At 37.2% G+C, this 14,319-nt stretch overlaps 1 protein-coding gene across 1 annotated transcript in view; it reads left to right on the top strand.

The window, feature by feature from the left end:
- The first annotated feature begins 4,125 nt into the window (after nt 1-4,125).
- The window catches only part of CPB1 (carboxypeptidase B1), a 59,134-nt gene continuing 48,940 nt past the window's right edge, over nt 4,126-14,319 (top strand). The window contains exon 1 of the mRNA XM_082394422.1: nt 4,126-8,862. The gene's annotated coding sequence lies outside the window, so the exon portion shown is untranslated. The remainder of the gene's footprint in view (nt 8,863-14,319) is intronic.

Here is a 14,319-nt window from a genome sequence, read left to right as displayed (position 1 = left end):
AGTTGGGAACTCAGCAAGTGACGCAGAGAAAACTTCAGGAGTCCATAAAAAGAACCAACCATCCAATCAACTACAATGCCCTTTATTCTAATAACTTTATTGTTCAAAAACTGAGGAGAAATTGGCATGTATACAGAGTTTAGATTGGAGAGTACCAAATGACATATGGAGTGTGACTCTGGATTTACTAAAATTTGACCTTATACATTACTTAAAAGGGAGAAAATGACTACATGAAGGAAAAGTCATCAGTCAAACCTCTGGGCATTGAGAAGTTTGGGCACTGAGGAGAAATTAATCCTTTTACAGCTACCCATATTTAAAGACACTGTTAGCATTATGCTCTATGAGATGAAATTTAATGAGTTAAAATTTTGTAGGTCAGATATGAATGTGGGCAAGATCAAAGTCATTTGAACTTTATGCCCAAACAAATAGAAGAGAGTCTCTGGAACTCAGGGGTAGTACATTTCTTAGGAAGAATCCATGTACCATCTTCCCCTGTTCCACGAAAGAAGCCAAAAGGAGTCCCTTTAATGGGCTTCCATTTTCCCTTGTGAGTGATCTTGTTCTTGTCTGAGGGGCTCTCCCCCACGAACTCTTGAGCCTTCTAGTTTATAGAGCTTCTTGTTGCCCTAAGCTCTTCTTCCCCTCTGTAATCAACCCTCACTTTCCCTGAAATAAAAATAATAACACCATGTAGGAGATAATTTGAAAAAGTGTGGTATCCTTGGAAGACCAATGTTAAAAGAGTCCAATCACTAGTAACTTAAGAGTTCTCCCCCAACTTTTCTCATATCACAGGACACATAAAGTTCATATCTGTACAGACAAGGCTGTCTGAGGTCAGGCAAGCTGCCTGGGGTTGCTCTAGCTACAAATTGCCACCCTGAGGACTGAGAGCATAAATATCTCAGTTATACTGTAAGCTATTCACGTGGGAAGCTTTACTGTCCAGCAGAGGATCTTAACCCTTTTTGTGTCATCGACCCCTTTAGTATCTGGTGACGCCTATGGATCGCTTCTCAGAATAATATTTTTAAATGCATAAAATAAAATTCATAAGATTAAAAAGAAAACTGATTATACTGAAACACAGTTTTAAACATTTAAAAACCAAATGTATGATATAGTATATGTGTTTTTTTTATTAAAGCATGAAATAAGAAGATCTAGTGGCAAGTCTAGTAACTACCATAATTTCAAAGTAGTTGTGAGGATAGTTAATATTTCAAGATATCTGCAACAATTACACTGTAACATGAAAACATTTGTTATTTCTATTAAAGACAAAGTCATGGGTGTTGCTAATATGACAGTGGTTTGTGGCTTAAATTCACAGTTGAGGGCTATGCCAACTTGTAGTTAGAAGTGAGAGGAAATAATCACGTAATTTTTTCAAATCCCAACTCACAAACTCCCTGATTTTTCTCTATGGATCTCACGCTGAGACGCCTGCTTTAAGAGAAGAAAGCTACAGGAGAAAGAGTCTTCTCTGCTGCTTCGTATTCCTCCCTTTCCCCAGACTTGTCCTAAATCTCTTAATCCCTTTCCTGTCCCCTTTTCCTGCAGTTTCTCACTATTTCTTCCTGTATCTGTCTTCCCTTCACTCTTTCCTTACTTCCTCCTCTCATTCTCTTCCTTCACTTCATTCTCTTTTCTCACTTTCCGGAATCCCCTTCCTGACACACCGAGCACAGGAGCAGGCCGATCAGGACAGGCCCTTGAATTGGTCCGTCCATGGCGCGCAGTGGAGGTTTGGGCACAGAGGGAAACGCATCATGAAATGAGGCCAAGGTGTGAGATGGACGCAGCCTGCTCCAGGCCAGGCTTCTCTGTCACAAGTGAAAGAAAGAAAGTAGTCTCCACAGCTCAGAATGGAAATGGGCCATTATTTGCTAACTTTAGTCAATATACAGTCACTAAAGTCATCCAATCTCCAAAGTAGAATGTTTGACATAATTTTTATCACTTAAATATCAAGTTCTTCCTATAGAAACTAAGGTTACATTAGTTAATCCCATATTGTTACAGAAATTAGTATTAACAAAACCCTAAAAATATTTCTGGATACTCAAGAAGATTGGAAGGAAATTCAAGCATTTAAAATTGTTATTCACATACCTCAAATACACAGCACTCAAAAGTGTAACGATACTACACACACACACTTATCACCCTCCTCCTCAAATAATATTCTAGAAGCATCTTATATGATTTTTCTCTTAGAGACCACTGAATTTTCTCATTGGCCTTCTGGACCATGGCTGAGTAATCCAGAAGATGGTTAAATCCCCGAGTAAGTAGGTAATAAAAGATACTGAATAAATAAGGAAACAATAGGAAAACAAGAGACTCATAAATAAAATCTATTTTTAAATTGTGCCAGATAGATTAGACTTACCAGTGAGGAAAGGGAATTCATTAAATGTTAAATATTTCATTTCAGTAAAGCACATGTAACAACATTTAACATAATTTTGTGAGACCATCTGAACTAATTCTGCAACAAAAAACTCAGCCACCTGTGTAGAAAACTGTCTGAAAAAAATAATGATAATTTATAAGAATGCCAGTTGGGAGAAAGCACTTAATACTACGTTGTCTAGCCAAAGAAAATGAGATCTATTCCAATTACTTCAATATTCTGACATGAAGTTTTTGTGTTATTTTGTTCTTAATTCACCATGGAGAAGACTCAATCAAGAGGCAGGTAGAAGCATCTGTGTGAAAGTCACACCTGAATTCACACTTTTTTTTTTTTTTTTTTTCAGATGACTCTCCCCTTTCCAGACTTACACAGGTCTGCCTTCCTGTTCTTTCAAGTACAAATAAACATAATGTCTCTGATTCAGTTCTGGGCTCCCTGACCAATCGTGTGACCTTGAACAATTCCTTTTTTCTAAGTTCCAATTTCTTCAAATATAATATAGGTGTAATTCATAGAACAAATATGAAAACCAAAATAGACAATCTATGGTAAGTTGTTAGTACTGAGCCTGGCACAGAGTAAGGTCTTCATAAATAATACAGTGATGGTCTTTAACTGATCCATCCAACTGATCAGATAATATTTCAAACTAGGAGAAGGAAGAACAGTTGAATTTTGTATACTGTGGAATGCCTTTTACCTGTTTAGGAATCTATTTGTTCTCCTTATATTTTGTGAAACATATACCAATGGTGTGCCAATGCTGTACCATTTTTTACACACCAAAGTTGTTAGAAGTATAATTTTAACTTCAAGTGTAAGCAGTTCATATTATGCCCGGGACTAAGTCTTCTGCCTTGATACAACATAAAGAAAACTCACATCTGCCTAGACAGAGAGAGAGAGGACAGCTATAGCATTGCTTCTGTTCGGGAGAACAAATAAAAATTTTGTGATTTCTGTACTTTGAAATCCAAAGTACACTGGCTTAGCCTGGGGATTTCCAAAATAATAATTTTTTTTAAGTAATAATGATCTTTAAAACTAGGAAAATGATTACAAATCCATCTCCTTTATTCAGTCCATTCAAATATAATATCCACAAAAGCTTTGTGTTGTATTAATCCCTTACCATTTCCTCTCTCTGCTTGGTCTTTTTATTTATTCATTTCCCATTAATCGTAAAATTGAAATAAAAAGAGAATGAATTTTTTAAAGTCACTTTCCATTCTGGAGCTTGGCTAATTTCTTCTAAGTGCACTTTAGTGCTGTTTAATTTGTACCTAGGGGTAGCACACTGTCACTGCACTATTCGCTTATTCCTCCAGATGAAAGCAATTAGCGGGGCTAGCCAAACCCTCCACCTGGCCACCATCCGCATATGCATAACACCAGGAGAAAACAGGAGGCTGAGTGTTCCTTAGGGCATGCTTCCTTGGATAGTCAAAATCCCCACTTTCTCCTGTGGGCCTGTGGTAGTGAAGGCATATTTATGGAACTCAGATCATCTCTGATCTAATCCCGGCAGACAATAAACATAGGTTGTATTCCTATTCTGATAGTTCAAAACCAAACACAGTTTTTTCTACTTAAAAGCTATTGCACCAACAAATAGAGAATCTTTAAATTGCACTTACTAATTTGGTGCTGGTTGATACTTCTGGGGGTGTGTGTGTGTGTGTGTGCTTAGCAATTTTCTGCAACACCAGCTGGGTGTCCTACAATTTAACTCAACTCTAACACTATCTACCTGGAGATAGCATCAGATCCTACAGGTTAAGGGTTCAGACCCACAAGGCTTGCTCACCCCCGCCTCCACTGCTTCAAGATGCCAATCACAAGTCCAGATTATCACCTGTGTTTCTGACCTACCAGCTGTAGACCAGTGGTTCCCACCACCCAATTAATTTGCTAGAGTGGCTCAAAGAACTCAGAGAAACACTTTATTTACTAGATTACTACTTTATCATAAAAGGATATAGCTCAGGAACAGCCAGATGGAAGAGATGCATAGGGCAAGCTATGTGGGAAGGGGCTGGAAGCTTCCATGTTCTCTGGGTGCAGCACTCTCCCTGAATCTTCATGCTTTCACCAACCCAGAAACTCCAAACCCTGTCCTTCTGAAGTTTTATGAAGACTTCATTACACAGGCACAATTGATTAAATCATTGGCCATCAGTGACTGATTCAACCTCCACTCCTCTTCCCTCCCCAACGGCAGGCAAGTGGGACTGAAAGTTCCAACCATCTAATTACACGGTTAGTTCTCCTGGCAACCAGCCCCCATACTTATGTGCTTTCCAAAAGTCACCTCATTAACATACACTCAGATGTGGTTGAAAGGGGTTTATTATGAAAATCAAGACACCTTTATGGCTCTTATCACTTAGGAAATTCCAAGGGTTTTAGGAGCTCTGTGCTAGGAATGGGGACAAAAACCAAATATATATTTCTTATTATAAATCACAATGTCACAATACTGGAACTCAATGTTTTGTTAATGTTATATAGTAAAAGTCTAGAAAGAAACAAGAGTGATCCTGGTATGACTCAACCAGTATTATGGATGTCCACACTTTGGAAAATGTAGTATGGATGTTGGACTACAGTAAGATTGTCTTTGTAGGGTCACTGGACAACTCCATAACCCTATGAATTAGAATTTAATAAATTTGAAGTGTAACTTGATATATGCCTGTGTTGAAAATGATTTTTCTCTTAGATGACAGCATCATTAGTTTCTAGGCTTTCTTCCCAAAACTTAGGATAGCATTTTCTCTAGTTTATAAGAAGTTTCACTCCCTAGATGTCATCTGATGAGTGCTCATTTTGATGCAGAAAAGTTTGAATTTAAAAATTAAATCATGCTTCATCTGGAAATTAATCTGGGAATCTGGTACCCAAGAGAGCAGTCATTTTTAACTAAGGATCTATTGTGTCACACTCAACTGAAGCAAACATTAAGCATCTTGTACAAGATCAATAGTGTAAAGAAATGTGCAAGAATTTTAGGTGAATAGAACACAGCACCACATTTTTATTCTGTGTGAAATGCTTGTAATTAATCTTGCATTTTTATTTTTGAACAATATTTATATCTTTCTCCTTAGGTTTCAACAAGAGACATAGGGTTCAGAAGGCCTCATCTTGGAGGTCTTGGAATTTTCACTTTAGAGAATGATTCTTCTTGTCCTTGGTCATGTTTTGCCTGATCTTAGAAGTTGCTCAGTACCAAATTCATAGGTGATTTAGGAAAAATGCCGACCAAGCTATTGTATCAAAGAGTTGAAGGGAAGCCCCAAGGATCTTTAAACCAAGTAACTCAAAGTTGCAAATTTCTTCTTCCAAAGCAAATTAACTCTTTTTTTAATTAGTTGGGAAAACCATCTGCTAAATAGCTTCTTTCTTTACTATGTACAATTTAAACTGCTGTTCACAGCTGTAATCAGGGTGCCTAGCTCAGTGTCAAGCACAGGGAAGATGCTACATAAATACCTGTAGAAATAACAAAAGTTTAGTTTAATGAATAGATGAATCAATGAATGAATGAATGACCATATTATAAGTCTTATTCTATCACTACCAACTTAGCTGAAATGTCCTGAGACGTGTTACTGTTAACATTATTTTAACATTCATCATCATCACATTTTCCCTATTCATACTGTCAAAAATATGCAAATGTAGAATTGGACTCTAGATTGCTCTGCAGTTGTAAGAAGCCAGGGAACAGAGCAAATCAAGGTAGGGGAAATTTTCTAACCTCTTAACTTCTCTGGCAAATAAACTATCTTGCATGTTGTTCTGGATTTGAAAAGGTTTTAAAACAAATAACATTTTTCCTCTTAGCCCCTTTAAGAATCAATCTAAATCCCAGTTGTCAAATGTAAAATGTCCTTCAAACATAAAGGGACAAAAAAGGGAGGAGATGAACCGATACATTCAAGGACACAGTTTTAAAGAATTAGATTGCTACATTGCCTCAGAGCAGTCTGGAAATGAAAATTGCTAGGCTTTTTGGTGGTATTAGCAGAGTAGTAAATATAATGTATGTCATTTTTATTCCAGACAGGAAGACTGGAGGTAGTTACCAGTGAATGACAGTAAATTGTACCAGATGCCAAGTAAATTTTAACAGCCTTTTAGCTGCACTTCTCATATTCACATACTCATTAGTATTTTAATTTTTAGGTATATAACTCAAGGTTTCAATACAACCCCATGTAAAAACGAAAATTGCGAAGATGTCTATAGAACATCCTGCTCTTGAGACAAGAATCCACAGATTCTTGATCAAGAAATTATTCTGTATCTACCCAAGAGAAATGAAAACATATATCCACACAAAGACTTATACGTGAATGTTCTTATTATTATTCATAATAACAAAAACACCCATGAACTGGTAAATGGATAAACAAAGTGTGGTCCATCTAGACAATGAAATATTATTCAGCAATAAAAAGGAATGAACTACTGATAAATACTACAACATGGATGAACCTCAAAAAACATGATGTTAAATGAAATAATCCAGGTGCAAAAGACCACTTACTATATCATTCAAGTCATATGAAATGCCCAGAAAAAAATCTATGGACATAGAGAGCAGATCAGTGATTGCTTGGAACCGGGGATGGGAGCAGTGATTAACTGCACAGGGGCCTGAGAGATCTATTTGGGGTGACAGAAAGATCCCAAAATTTGGATTTTGGTGATAGTTACACAGCTGTATAAATTTACATCCTCACTGGTTTCTCATCAATCCTCAGATTACATGATCTCTCAGGAGTGTGCTTTTCCGCCTTAGAGTTGATGCTGTAAAGGACTGAGACTTTGACGAATGTTGGGATGGGTGAATGCATTTGGTACCTTCACCTTTCCAAAGATCCAGACAGTCACTCCCAAGTGCCTACTGCACATTTCTACTTGGATAACACATTGGCAGTGCAGATTCATATACTGTATTTCATCAAATCTAAATCACCATCAGTTACAAAATAAACCATTACTTTACATACCATTAAGAAAAAAAGTCACCAACTTGATTATGATATGCTATTCATTGTAAGAATCACAGCAAATTAAGACACATTAACACGGGGAGAGTTCCCTGGTGGTCCAGTGGTTAGGATGTGGTGCTTTCACTGCCATGGCCTGCTTTCAATCCCTGGTCAGGGAATTGAGATCCCGAAAGCTGCGTGGCTTGGCCAAAATTAAAAAAAAAAAAAAAATGGGGAGGGGGACACTGTGCCTTGGATTCAAAGAATTGTGGGAAGGAGGTGAAGAATTTCCTCAGCTGGGCTTCAGAAAGAAAGCTATTTCAAGCAGCTGGCAGAGCACAAGCAAACGCATGGGTGTCTGAAAATGCCAGGTGTGTCTGGGCAACTATGGCACCTGGAAAGACCAAAACTAACTTGAAACAGCCTGTTATCAAAAAGATCTGAGCAACTAAGCAGGCTTTCAACAATCACCCATAATCCCCTACCTCTGAAATGTACTCAGCATCCACATTCAAACTCTCACTGAAGCACAATCTCACTTCAAAAGAAGATGCACCATTCACTTCAGTCTTGAAACCACCCTCTCTTAAATCACCTAGTGAGCAGCTACACATTTTTTAAGAATTCTATAACTTAGAAATCAGCAAATTACACTGGTTCTTTAGAATTCTAAATAAACAGAATATACCTTTAAAACATATTCCTTAAAAAATATGTGTTAAAAGTAAAATTAAAAAACATAAATAGGGAAGGATGTCTGGTGCTTACACAGATTTTAACTAACAGCATTACATAGGCTGAAGTTCAGAATGTGCTATGGGGAAATGTCAAGGATAACAAACATCATTTAATTGGATCATGGAGACAAGAATTAACAAGAAATGGGCCCCTCTTCTTTACTTCATTTTGGGGAGGTAGTATCATAACTAAAACAGAAAAAAATTAGAAGTACTCAGCTCCTAGTTGCCCCTGCCCCAGCTTGTCTTCACCTGGAAAGGGTAGAAGGAACCAAGCCCAAGAAATATGGGGAATAGTGAGAAATCATCAGTCTGTTTACTGCGGTCACAGGCTCTAGGCCCAGCTGGACTGTGCATGGAACTCAAGTTCCTCTGGGGAACTGGAAGTGCTTGCAGATGTTCGGAAGGAACAAATGCCAAGGAACTTTAAAGAATTCAAGTTACCTCTAGTCAAGAAAAGCCTCCCACTCAGTAACTGCCACCCTCTTTGTAGGCAACTGCTGCTGCTTTCCAACTTGTCACATCTGAGCTTCTACTCCTCAGGCCGTGTTTCAAGGTTTCTTTTGCCCTGGGTACAGTTGTTCCACTTCACCTCACAAAACCGCAGCTGCCTACAAGGCCACCAACCTCTCTGCACTGCTCAGTTCCAGAAAATAATCCACTGGAGTAAGCATCGTTTTCATGCTGGCATGTAAGTACCTCAGTGTCGCTGATGTTGTCTCGTGATGTAATGCTCTAATAGGTTCTTATGGATGATGATGGAGCCATAAAAGGCATGACTGATGTCTAATCTAAACATACTACACATATACCTTCTTCCTGATTTGCCTCTCCAGCTGGGTCTACAGTCTTACTAAAGTTCAGAAGCCTTAGCTTGACTTGGAAGCAAGCTAATCCTACCAGTGGACCAGTGGTTCTCAACAGGAGAGGTTTAGCCCCAAGGGGACATTCAGCAAAGTCTGAAGACACTTTTAATCCTCACAACTCAGAGGGCGTAAGGGGGCTACTACTGGCATCTAATTGGTAGAGTCCAGGGTTACTACCAGCATCTAATTGGTAGGGTCTGCTAAACAGACTAAAATGCACAGGACAACCCCCAAACAAAGAATTACCAGACCAAAATGTCTATAATGTTAAGATTAAGAAACCCTGCGGTAGCCTAACAAAATATCATTAATTCCATGACTTTAAACTCATTTCTCATTTGTCATGTATTTTTGGAGTACAGAGTTACAGTACTTGCCTTCAAAGATTGAACTAGAATACGAAACTGTTCTGCATACCTACCATGCATACATTTAAACCATATTCAGAGATCACCAGCATCAGATAAAATAATGCATGCCAAAAACATTGTTGACTCTTTTTTTAATTTCCAAAATACATGAAGCTATTAATATGCATAAATCATTAACAATTCATTTAATAAGTGCATGAAAGAGCGAAGTCTTGACAGTTTCTACGCATAATTTTCACTTATGAACCTGTCTCTAGACTCTTTCTCATCCCCATTAAAGTCTTACCTGCCTTAAACATAATATCCCCTACCATAACCAGGAAGAATATATGGAGTTCATCTTTCACATCAGCAGATTTGAGCCACACACCTGACCCTGCAGGGCAGGAATGTACATTATATTCTGAATCTGCCTGATGCCATTATGATACTCTCACTGAGGTATTAATATATATAAACATTCCATTTGATGGACAAAATGCTAAGCAGAAATAAGCAAATGAATGAGTTTAAAAATGGGTATGAGTTAGAGAGTGAAAAAGAAAGAAGACTGGGAACAGAAAAAGAGAGTGAGAGAAAGAGCTTTTCCAAAAAAGAAATCATCAAGGCTTATGCCAGATATGTTGGGGATAATTACTTCAGCTATGTCCTTCTCTCAGCTTCTGAAGCCCTGCCATTGTCCACAATTTGTGACTTGGTCCTGTATTATTCTTGATCAACTTGTCAGTCTGTCGGTTAGAATTTGTCATCAAACTAAACTTTTACCAGCTGCTACCCTTATGCCCATTGGACTTAAACCAGCCACTCTTTCCCACATTTTATACTCTGAACTAAATTGTGTGTGAAAATTACCTTTTATTGACTTTAGTGAGAGCCTTATACAAACAACTGAGGGCAGATTTCAACTGCCCACTGCCAAAATAGCCCTCTGTCCCATCTGTTGGATGCACATATCATTAAGACTTTTATTAGCCTCGGAAATGGAGAACTCATTTTATGGTGTTAGTTAGCTAAAAATCTACAAAAGTCCTTGAAAAGCAGTTCTTACTGGTCCTGGTAACCACTGCATCTGAGCAAACGTTGTTAAAGAGCCAGACTGGGAACAGATATTGAAAGATAAGAATGCCTCTAAATGATAGCACCAAACTGTAATTTCATGTCTATAAATTCATACTTTACATTAAACTGCTCAGAGAAGATGTACCTATTGCCCTTCCAAAATGGAGACTTTTTAAAATTTAAGTTTTGAAAGAAAATAAGAAAAATTCCTCAGAAACATTTGGAAAAACATAATTTCTTAAAGAAACCACTGTGAAGGAAAGACACGGCATAAGAGTCACCAGCAGAAGGAATCAAGAACTTTCTTGGAAAAGTTATAAAAGGCTTAACCATTAGGGGCCCAGGGAGAAGTAATGATCTTTTACCAGAAGAAGAGAATAAAATCATGGAAGCCTAATATGGCTTTTTACAGTTCTGCTTACAATTACACATTAAACAATTTACCCCTTGTGGATGAGTTCCTGAAGCCTGCTGAGATGTGGCACTCAGAGAAACGAGTACATGCTGCTTTTCTTCTGTTGAGGTTTATTTTTATTAAAACAAGAAACTTACAACAACTAAAAAAAATTCATTTTTGCTGAGTTTTACTCTTTCTAAGAAGAGCGACAGCATGGATGAATATTTATCCAATGTTTGTAGTAAGTCCAACAATAAAAGGCAATGGCTTATACATTCATGCCCAGTCAATGTCCTATGGGCTGGAATTCATAAAATAAAGGCAGCAGATGGCATTCCTAAATTTAATTTGCTATTTGACTCATCCTTGTGTTCCCACTCTGAAATGCAGACACTGAATGTTTATCTAACACTGTTAGAAAACACAAGACCATGCTTTGAGCAAGTTTATCATGTAATCTGATGCTGGACCATCAATCCTGAGAATGAAAACAGTAGCCCATCCACAGAGGCACTCTCTTCAGATTAAGAGGGACCAATATTAAGAGTAATTAAGAGTATTATCAACAGCCAATACGCCATGTATCAGGGATGGCATTGCATACAGTTTGGAATCACTTCTCATGACAGTAAAGCAATACCAGAGACCATCAAAAAGAAGAATGTGCTTTGATTCTGCTGTTCTAATTTGAAATTAAAGAGGATATTTTTGTGTGTTTCGACCTTACCTCCCAATGTTCCATTAATGTGATCGCTTTTCCTTATGGGTTCTTCTCTTGAATACTGTGCTACTGTCTTTGATTGTCCATTAGTATGTATACATCAGACCAATATTCTAGACCACCACACTCTAAAATGAATACTTTTTGAGACTTACGTTACTGCTTCTGGCAGCTGTCAAAATAATTCCTGCTGACATCATGTTTAACAGACTTGCCTCCCAGTCAGATCAATGTTGGGAAGCAGCACGCAGTGCTACAAAATTAGGTCATTAATTGTGAAGCAAGCTAACCCCTGCTTGCATTTGGAGACCAAAAAACTCTGAAGTTAAAAAAAAAAACTGAACAATCAAAGATTCTGGAATCTTCTTTTAAATCTCAATAAAGGTGTCAATTTAGCTATTTAATTCTCAGAGTTCTTCAGAGTTCTTCGGAAGAATTTTATTATTTAAAAGTATGGTGATATAATACCTAGTCCTCCAAAGGGATCTGAAAACATTCCAACATTAAAACATACACCACTCCTAAAGGGTGAAAATCCAAGTGCTAACACCCATTGTACTGACCATCTTTCTGAGCACTCAAATGTTAATTTTTTCAAATGACTACAGAAGAATTTGTTGTTAACCTGTTACTCTCAAGTGTCAACCTGAGTGGTCATCATAGTATTTGCCTATAAAATTACCTCATAATAATATAAAAGAAACACAAGAGTCTCAATGACTTAGAACCTGGGAAGAGAAAAAACCAATCTGGTAGTTAGAACCAGACTGCCAAATGACAGCATCAGCTGCATTATCTGTGTGCCTGGAGGCTTCCCTTCCAAACTAATTTTAAGAATAAATTGAAATTGAACTGGAGCCATGCAAAGTAGAACACAGACCTTTTTGAAGATTCGTATCAGGTAAAGAGTAAACACGTTGTCAGAGAATATTGACATTTTCTTTTTAGAATTGATTTTATGCTTTTATTTTTCTACCCGTATGGCATTTTATATTATTAACATTTATTTATTAAAACCCTGCCCTTTCCTCAAAAGGTTTTAAGGAGTTTGAATGTTCTGTTACAGCATTTTAAGATAAAAATAGCTCCCCATTATCTTACAAACTAGAATAAAACAAATATTTCTATCTGAATTAAAGGTGGAAATGTACACCTTCTTACAAGTTTGTTTCCAAAGCTGTTAAGATGGAAATACAAAAAAGGTCATTTATTAATTTAAAAATTCAAAATACCTGGAATCTTTCCCTAAAATCTATCATCTAATACGCAAATCAAAGATCAAAATATTAAGATGGTCTATAAGAATTAACAAAGATAAATCTTTTGTAGATCCAAAAACAGGTTGATTTATTTGGCATCATTCCAATTTACCTCCCCACTCTTCTGTCCTGATTAATTGCCCTCAGCAAGGAGCTGTAACCTAGTTATTCTGTTTTCTTAATTCCTGTTGATGGGGTGTTGATAGAAGGATAAAACAAGAACCAACTGCCTTTTAACTAACCCATTCTTCATGAGTTAATCAATCATAACTTGTCCATTTTAATTATCTCCCAAATTCCTAATAGAGATATGCTTGCAGTTTCCAAATATTTGCATGATTAAAGATGTTTTCCTTGTTTCAATAAGGAACCTCAAATTGATGAGTCAGGTGGCAAGATTCATGGGGTGAAGTTGTCCTGTTTATCTCCCAGCTTTCAAAAATACTGGTCTGCAATTCAGTAACAAAACAACATTCCCACCAGAGATATGCAGACTATGCCGATTAATGATCATGTACATGTTTAAAAAAATATATGTACCAACAGCGGTAGATGCCAGAGAGAAAAGCCTCCAAGAAAATGTTTACTAGCCTCCCTCTTCAGATCCATAAAAAGGCAGTCTATTTGAATATTAAATATAATTACACAAAGCTAACAGGCCATTGGTACACCTGGATAACATTTTCAGGTCGTTTTTGCCCTCCTTGGAGCCATACCATAGATTGTGTCATCAATCAGTTATACCACTCAAATTACAGGGAAATTCTGGCTGCTTCACAAACTACTGGACAGTTCAGTTATGATAAAAACGTGAGCAGAATTTTCATTGCATTGACTGACAATCAGTTATTTTGATTGGATGCAAACACAAACAAAAGCTAACTTTTTTCAAAAATAACTTCCCATTTAGAAACTACCCTCTTCTATCACCGAAAATCCTACCATGTTTTAAACATCAGAATTGAAGCAATAATGTTCCTCTTTCATAGTAAATGGTCTAGCAACTGATGATAGAATATGATGGTGATGACGACAACAATGATGATGATACCGGGTTTCTGAGAGAATAATTTTTGTATAACATTTTTCCTATTCAATATCCAATAGACACAAATATATGTACAAAGTAACTGAACTCCTCCAAGTCATTAGAACTGTCTTCTCTGATTTAACAGAAATTGCACATTCCCTGATTTATCTCTCTTCCCTTGAATCATCTGGTCCTTCAACAGTAAAGAAGAGCCTTCTATTTACTTCTCACCCATCAGTTCTAGGTAGCACTCAAGTTGAGAGAATGGTTTGCCCAGAATCATCAATTGACCCAATTGTTAAACCTACACGCTACAAAAAAGAAGAAAGATGTCAAGAAAACTACTTCCTTAAAATTTGTGTCTAACCACTAATATGCCTGGCACAGCAGGGCTTGAAGAGCAGAAATCAAGCCCTTTTCATCTCTGAATACTCAGAGTCACTTT

Source organism: Balaenoptera borealis (genome assembly GCF_965194805.1).
Source record: "Balaenoptera borealis genome assembly, chromosome: 5".
Classification (NCBI taxonomy): Eukaryota; Metazoa; Chordata; class Mammalia; order Artiodactyla; family Balaenopteridae; genus Balaenoptera; species Balaenoptera borealis.
Note: the sequence above shows the minus strand (reverse complement) of the source record. Positions and strands in the feature narration are given on the sequence as shown.